The sequence below is a fragment of the Crassostrea angulata genome, chromosome 3 (assembly GCF_025612915.1).
Source record: "Crassostrea angulata isolate pt1a10 chromosome 3, ASM2561291v2, whole genome shotgun sequence".
Lineage (NCBI taxonomy): Eukaryota > Metazoa > Mollusca > Bivalvia > Ostreida > Ostreidae > Magallana > Magallana angulata.
Genome location: NC_069113.1, coordinates 9,581,866 through 9,591,322, shown reverse-complemented (window position 1 = coordinate 9,591,322; position 9,457 = coordinate 9,581,866).

Below are 9,457 nucleotides of genomic sequence, written 5' to 3'. Positions count from 1 at the left end.
TTTTACATTTTATCAACACCTTAATACATGGTGTTAACTCATCCTTTCATTATGTCAACACTTTATCACTTTATGTCAAAAGTACATAACTTGATACGAAAATGTCTTGACTTTTTGTCTAAACTTTATTACGTGATGTAAATAAGTCTTTACATTAGGCAAATTCTCTATTCCGTGATGTATACGCTCTATTACTTTAAGTGGAAACATCATTCCGTTATACAAACACGAAATCCTTGGTCTTTGTATATTTGTCATGTTTTAAATACAAAATTTACTATATAGAAACGGTACGCCGATTTACCCAAATGGACCCAGAAAAACCCCAACAGTAGATACTAGTAAGAAGCAGTGATTTAATCATACAAGAATGAAAATATATATAGGCCTATATATAGGTCTTCTGAAAGCTGTAAAAGACTGAGTTGCTGACAATTTAATTTCTCGAGAGTGAATGAACATTTACGTATTTAAACATTGAATTTATAGTTTAGATAGACCTAAGTTATAAGAATAAGACTTAAAATCCAAGTTTTCTCGTGCTCATCGGCCCTTGAATATTTAAAATGAAATGGATATAAAATCTAAAAATAACCCCTTCATTGGTTTTTTTTTTTGGGGGGGGGTTAAAATTTTATTTTTGATTTATACTTTTTTTACTTCAATAATATTCAAATTACGTTCGTTACTACACACTCAGTCATTTAGCAGTCAGGGTTCTTTATCGTTCCAAAGCCTGTATGTCGTGGCGCAGACACCCAGTGCATATTTGATTTTCTAAAATTTAGTCTCAAAGTATTTAGTAGTTAAAATAAAGTATTTAGTAGTTAAAAGTAAACGTTGCTATTGCTATCTTAAATTAAGGATACTGACCCTAACTACACATGTAGGTATGACCGTTCTGCTACAAAATTATTATGCTATGAAAATGATTTTTTTTCTTATTGCTGCAGAGGGGGTGGGAATGGTGTTTGTGGAGGGGGTACGCTACGTTCCTCTGAATAAATTTTCTCCTTTTCATCCAAGAGGGCACTTGATAACTTATATGAAATAAAATCTACAAATAAATTACAAGAGATCTTTAACCCCTTTAAAGACCTTCTCCATCTTGATATAGATGTTTTTATGAAATGTTTGTTTTAGGTAATTGTTCAGACAGAGGGTATAAATCAGAAATATGTCATAATAAAAACGCACACAAATAAGAGAGGGGAACTGTATTCGCCGATTTCAGAATTATTATAAAGAAAGGCAAACACTTTTGGTAGAATCGGTACTGTCTTCAGGGTTTGCCCCATACATGTAACTTACTAATTTTTAATTAAATGAAATAATTCGACAGCATGAGTGTTGGTTTTTGTAAACAATTAAATGTATGATCATGTTACATATATTTTCGTTGTAAGTATAGATTAGGCGTGAAAATAGGTTGAGAAGGAAATTTACGCTCATTCCGTTCTGTTCCATTGAATACCAATATCCACAGGGGTAATAATATATTGCGGAACGTAACGGAACCAGAATCTTACAAATAAGTCAAGTACTGCTGACATTGTAATTTTAAAGATGGTATGCTTTGGAATGCGTTTCGTTTGTTTTAAATCTCTAACTAATAGAGAATATTTTTTGCTAGCTTAAACTAGATAGTAAGTTCTGCCGTGAAAATACTGTAATATGTTAATATTAGAGTAGTAAGTAATATAATTATGTATATTTTTCTTTAAACAACGAATTTAAACAATAAAGTTAAAGATCAATCTTATTTTGAAATGAAATGAATAAAAACAAAATAAATCATTATTTTTAAATTTCTATTTTCCCATTGGATGACCCTTTACTGGTTCCGTTCTGTTCCACAAAGTTTCAATAAACCCTGGATACATTTGGGTAAGCTTACCGTTTCCTTGTATATAGAAAGGCCGATGTATCCGTGTTCGCGTAACGAAATGATGTTTCACCTTAAAGTAATGGAGCATGTACATCATGAAATAGAGAACTGACCTACATCAAAGACTTATTCACATCACGTTATTAAGTTTAGACATAACGTCATAAACTTATGACATCAAGTTATAAAGGTTTGACATAATAAAACGATATATTTACACCATGTTATAAAGTGTTGATAAAATGTAAAAATGCATTGATATCATGTAATAAAATGTTGACATAATGTAAGGATAGAATCGCGATACGTACTGCGGTGTTGATATAATGTAAGGATATATTGATATCATGTAATAAAATGTTGACATAATGTAAGGATACATTCGCCCCATGTAATACAGTGTCGAAATAATGTCATGATGTATTGACCTTTGGTTGTACAATGTTGGCATAACGTAAGGGTGATTTTACATCACAACTTAAAAAGTTGACATAATGTAAAGACATGTTTACTTCACCTAACGTGCTTTTGACATCACGTAATAACGATTTGACCTAGCGTAAAGATATATTCACACCACGTAATGGACTTTGACATAATGTAATGATAATTTGACATAATGTACCTATAGTCTAATGCTATAAGGCAGCCATGGCGTTCCATAGTGAAGTATGAACTTGATTGGGTCAAGAGGAGAGAAAATTATCACCGGGGAAGTGATCTCGGACGGACGGACACGACGACTGAAGGCTGTCAAATGCATTACGTCACCTAAATGAATAAGGTGGCCTTAAAATGTTGTGTTTTTTTTTGTAGTTGTTGATTTATAATTCTTAAGTTCACAGACTTTAATGCATGATAATATACAAGATTAATTATTTACTTTAAGGACATTCATGATACTGCTAAAAATAAAAGAAATGGCAGTGACAAATTGGGTTACGGTCAATTAGCAATAACTTAATATGAAAGCAAACATAGCGCTTTGACTCGACCCAAATTGGTAGCACCGTGTTTCTTATTGATATTGGCGCTAACTGTAAGCGATCAATCTTTGTGGCTTTTTCCCATGATCAAAACTCCCTGCAAAGTAAGCAATCAGCTCCAAATTGATCATAAAAACTCTGATTGTCCTCCTTGGGAATACCCAGAGAGTTTAACAGGGAAACTCCCGATCAAGGTTATTAAGCTATAAAAAGGAGTTGGCATGACATTTTACAGAGAAATACATAATCGAAGTCAATTCCTATTTACATGCATGATCATGAATTGACAGCCAAGCCCATTGTTTTAGATTATGGCCTTAAGGGAGTAACCTTGATTTGTTTAATGCTATTGTTTCTAATTATACAGTTTTTATGCTAGCAATGATCCGTCAACATGGGGCATTTTACTTTATTCTTTGATTTTTTTTTTTATTTTGATACAGTTAGAAACGATTAAGAGAAGGTTAGCCCTTACAACCAATCCACAAACTGTAGACTTCCTTAACCAGGTCCAGGGCGGGTATTGCTAACAACGGCCCGGATAAAAGCTTGTTCAGCTATCAAGAAGACAATAATCATGGGTCTCCTCTAAGAGGAAAGCATTTTTTATTTATAAAAATATTGCTAATAACGACCCGGATGGAAGCTTGGTCAGCTATCAAGAAGACATCATGGATCTTCTCTAAGAGGAAAACATTTTTTTTTATAAAAATAAATGCCGGTCACACTTCAACCACCAATAGATAAAGATGAAACAGATTTCATACCTTTCTATAACTACGTAGCAATGCTTAATGTATCCGTTTTAAAACAATTTCTGTAACATTTACTATATTTATTTTACATGCAGTGTTTTCAGAAAATTCACCCTAAGTTTGGTCATTGAACTCATTTGTGTACCTCTAGGAGTCACCTGGGGATATTACTTATAAAAAAAACAGTTTCCCTAAAAATCCAAATTCGTTTTACAAAGTACACAATTTCATACCTTCATAAATATCAATTTAAAATAATCAAACATTGAAAAATGTCAAATTCGGGCAACAGAAAAAAAATATTCCTTTGAATGTTTGGAATTTATTTCGTTTATGCATATAATTTGATTTCGCATGTAATGTAACATGAAATGTGTATGCAAGATATAACCTCATACATATAACTATGTAATATATAGAAAAATACTCTGTTATGTACAGAAGTGATACATGATTGTTACTACACTATGTGTCATAGAGTGTGGAGAGTCATAATAACTGTAGCCTTTTATAGTTATGAAAAAGATCGCAAGATCACATTACTCAGTTTAACTTCGAACCCGAGGGGTTTTTCTATAAGCAGTGACCAGACTGCACGGCTCCTGAGTTCCTATAGTGCATTTTCACAAACGTAGTACGACCTTTTCTGTTTGCAAGAATAGATCACTTTCAAGGTTACAGATATGTAGAGACAACGAAATTGTCATATACCAAATTTGCCATACACTAGTATTTTTAATTTTTTTCTGGACGCAATCCAACTCCCTGAATTGTTCTTGTTTTCATGTACGTTTCATGCCTTGATCCGATTGACCATTTCGCACTTTTATAAATGGAATCTTTCGTGGCAAAGCTTTTACTTTTATTTATTTAAGGAATGAATTCAATATTTATTTGTTTTGTACGATATAAAATGGTTTAAGGCAGTTTCAAACCATATTAATCGTATAAAACTAATAAATATTGAATTCATTGCTTATAATTTAATTTTTTTACTCTTCATTGTAGATAAAATCGGTCATTTGAACTATAAAATGACGTGAAATTGTACAAAATTCAAACGTAACGTCAGGCGTATTGACACTTTTTTTTTACGTCAGTCTTACTATGACGTAGGCACCATTCTTTATACGATATAAAATAATTTTTTAGCCAATCAGAAAGCGCGTTAAAACCAGAATTAAATTATTAGTTTTTAGGTCACCTGAGTAAACTCAGGTGACCTATTGCTATCCGTTTTCGTCCGTCGCGGTGCGTCGTCCGTCGTGCGTTAACAGTTTAACATTTTTAACTTCTTCTAAAAATGAACAAGGTTAATTGTTACCATTTTTGGTGTGAGACATCTCTATGGTAAGAGGAATCTAATTTGTGAAATTCATGGCTTTACCACCCCCGGGGCACCACAGAATGATGGGTCCAAATATGCAAAAAAAAAGCAAAATTTTTCAAAAATCTTCTTCTCTACTCCCATACATGTGTGGATAAAACTCGTTGCATGGTCATGATGTCCGATGAAATTCATGGCCCCTTGGTCAGGGGTTCAGGCTATAGGGTGGGGCCAAATTGTACACAGTACATTATGCATAAGTAACGTACGTATTATATACGTATTATATATAATAAAACGCAAGGAATAAATATCCGCCTAAAATCTCTAGAAGCACATCTCGGAAACCTTAAAATCTCGCTTTTATTTTTCGGATACATATGTTAATTATAAGAAAATATGATAATAATTTGGCATTTGCGATTTTTTGTTCTCGCGATTTGATGGAAAGCGGTTGAAGTGCGGAATTAAGTCCTCGCGTAAAATAAGGAATTTACAGTAGTTAACATGTGTCTTCCTTAGACTTTGGTTAAAACCTAGTTTCATGTCGGCCGTTTTGACAAAATGTTAGCAGAAACGAAATTCTGTTTTGAACACTATCAAAAATACTAAACTTAATTTGTTTTTTTTAAGACGTGGTCGACAGACGTCAGTCATTACCAATGATCTATGACGTCACCATATGTAGGAGTAAGTGCGAGCAAGTGCGAGATTCGATCCCGTTGGTTGCACCATCGATACATGTATTGATGCGAGTGTTACAGATGCCATAACGATTTCAATCATTACACGTCAGTTTAATGATAAATGGTTATAATCTGAAAGTCATTTGGATGTAACTTTCCTATTTTTCTCAGTTTTGTGACATTACTACACTGAAAATCAATTACCTCTTTGCGCTCATCTCCTTTTTAATGAAACAGTTGATAGATTTGTTTTCAGCGTTTCGCTATAATAACTGATGTACAGCTGTTGCTTTACTATGCTATACGGATTTCTATGTTTATCATCATTTCCATATACCAAAACAATCTTTCATAATGAGACGTTGTCCTCTCTATAATCACTGAAGACCATCCTAACCAAGCGCTGACGCAGGAAGCTGGGGTCACATGCACTTTGGGTAACAATAAATGGTTTGGCCAGATCATGGCTTGACGCGTACGTTTACAACTTTCTTGTCATTGTTTTGACCATGTTTTATTGATTAGTTCAACAGAATTAGAAACAAGTTCTCTTGTATTTCGATTTTCGAATCATTCCTAAATCGGATCCAAAATATACGAAATGAATATAGGTCATACATGTTGAGCAAAGTTAGATTAACATACTACGCCTACATTTGTTGTTTAAAAAAGGTTTCATTTAAGGTTTTCATTTATACATTTATGGACTGCAGCAAAAATACTGTAACAGGTGTATTTGTGAAGGCACAATAGACATCATTTTCCGTTTAATTCATAGCATTTATTTGTATTTAATTGTGGATTTATTGTCCTATTTAGAACATTCATCACTATCTGTGTTCTCACCTTATGGTCATAACTTTTGTAGGGAGTGATCTGTATATGAACATCTACATTATATTTAAGTATCGAATGTATAAATCAAACAAATACTATAAATGTAGGTATATGTATACATTTATGTACATCGCAATTATATATACTTATGTTTATGTGCTATGCTTATACTCTGATGTCTGAATATGTGAAAGAAAGAAAAGAAAATGATGTCATTTAGAAATTGTCTTAAACTCCGTATTTGTTTGGGTTTAAATTAAAATAATTTAATTATGGTTATAACGCGGCATTTGATTGGATAGAAAAATTTAGTTAAATTTGTATTACCTGGTTTGCACGTCACAAGACACGTCACAATGCACCAACGTACTAATTCATTTGACGTTACGTTTGAATTTTGAACAGATTTATATCATTTTTAAAAGTAAAACGGACTCAATTTGTACAGCAAATTCCAGAAAATTAAATTATAAGGAATGAACTCAATATCTACCCAAGTTATACTCGTATAACCTGGGTTGGAGCAATTTACGCTTTTTTATAATCCGCTTCGCGGATTATAAAGCGTAAATTGCCCCAACCCAGGTTATACGAGTATAACTTGGGTAGACATTGAGTTCATTTCTTAAATATTTTGGTCTGTGAAATAATATATAATGTAATTATAATAACACATAAAACGTGTTTTAACGTAAGAATGTCTAATATATAATACTTTGTTCATGTTTGCTAGTTTGTTTACATGATCACTCGGGTCTGTCATTGTGACAAATACAAGGTTAATTTATTCTAACCGCTCACTCCTTATCTGGTTCGTCAATTCCATAAGCTAAAGACTCGTTATCTTAGGACTGCGATTGTTCTATGTCCTCTTCTCTTGTGTGATTGTGCCGTTATATTTTTGCGTCAATTATACACTGGCTTTTTTTTCAACCAAAATTATTCAAAATATAAGTAAATGTATAGAGCAACACACAAGGCTTAACATAAATAACTTTGCAAGGCGTTGTGCTTTGTTGCTACGGGTGATTATAATAATTAAAAAATCCCAAATCGGTCCAAGTTTTGCAATTACAATTTAACAAACGATTTTGGTTAAGGTTGTTAAATTAATGAACCAAATTTGTTATTGATTTATTTACATATTTATCTAAACTTTCTTTAAAGAGGCATGGTCACGACTTTGGTCAAATTCTATTTTTTCTGTTTTATTACTTACAATGTTTTAGGAATGCATATCTAATGATCAAATTAAATTTGAAGTCAGTCGTAGAGTTATAAGCAAGATACAGGGCTCACAATTCTTTGTCATGTAAACAAGGCTCGTGTTCTGTTTTTGTTTACATAGGTTCATTTATACATGTCCAGTACAAATCTTTTTAAAGCTGATTTGTCTACCTTCTTATTTTTTTAAGCATAAAAAACGGTTACTAAGTTTAACATATTCATTATAGGTCTAAAACTGGAATCATTACTTCAACATTCAAAATGTAAACAAAAAACACTGTGTCGGATAATTATGCCAGTGCCAAGGTGGCATTTTTGCACCCGCTTAGGATGCAGTTTCGGAAAAATCCATTTATATCTTATAATAGACTATTGTCTAGAGAGTATATAACCACTTTTGTTTTTAGTGTGTTTCACCTTACAGGTGAGATATTAACCTTTAGAAATTAATATCCCATAGGAAAATGATAATCCCCATAGGAGAATTGATTCTCTTACAGAAATTATTGACAGTCCTATAGGATTGTTTGAAAGTCCTTAGGAATTATTTCTCCTATAGGAGAATGATATTTCCTGTAGGAATATGATTCAGACATGTAATTTTCCTAAAGGATATTGAGATTTTCCATCGGATTTTATCAAATTCTATCGGAATTAAAACTCCTATAGGAAGTTCTTGTATTCCAATAGGAAATTTCAAATTACCTATAGGAATATTGTTTTTCCTATGGGAAAACTTATTTTATTATAGGAATTTATTGTTGAAAGGTAAATATCTCACCTGACAGGTGATATGCAATGATAACAAAGGTGGTTTGTAACTCTTAAAGCAATGGTCTATCATATGGCTCATTTGAATTTTTCGATATATGCAGCTTAGACGGGTGCAAAAATGCCACCTTGGCACTGGCATGATTATCCGGCACAATCTTATGTTAAAAGCTTTGTTTACATAGGAAAGAAATTGTAAGCTCTGGAACTCGCATATAACTCAACAAATGACACTCAAATTTTGGTTGCCAATTAAATTTGCCTTACTAAAGCATTGTACACATAAAAATCGGAAAAATAATTTTTGCCTAAAATCGGGACCATGCCTCTTTAATTGTCCAGAACAAGTTGGTCAAATGCAAAATACGTGAATTGACGATCAGCCGTAACAAGCCCATGCTCTCAATGTATTTAAACGTTTCGATTGATCACGAAATAGCCCACAATGCTGAAAGTAAATGAGCTTAACAGTACATTTGAAAACTTTTTTGAAGTTTCATTCGGACTTATAAGGTAGCGATAATTGCATTGAATACTTACATGCAGTGGATGCAAACATACATTTTATTGACAAAAATCCTCACCATGCCCCTTTAATAAAGAAAATTTCTGTTGTGGAACACAGAATATCAAATGCATTAAAATCTTTCGTCCCCCAATTGACTGTCTTTCTTCAACCCACATTTGATGCGTTGATTGTAAACATATTAAACTTGCAGTACTACTCCCAAAACTGTATCATTTCCTATAGATGTTCTGGAAAGGCATGATTTTTTACGTGCCACCTGTCTTGAGTAACACAGAGTGAATTATTCTTGTCCTCAAACAAAGCGTGCTTACAATAAGGTATAGTTCCGGTTGGTTCCTTTTACATGTGGTGAAGTCTTTAATTAAAAGGAAAAGGTGCATTTAAGGGAAGATATGGACAGGCAAATGCAACAGTTTATGCTCGGCACGATGTTTTTTCGTGGCACCTGTCT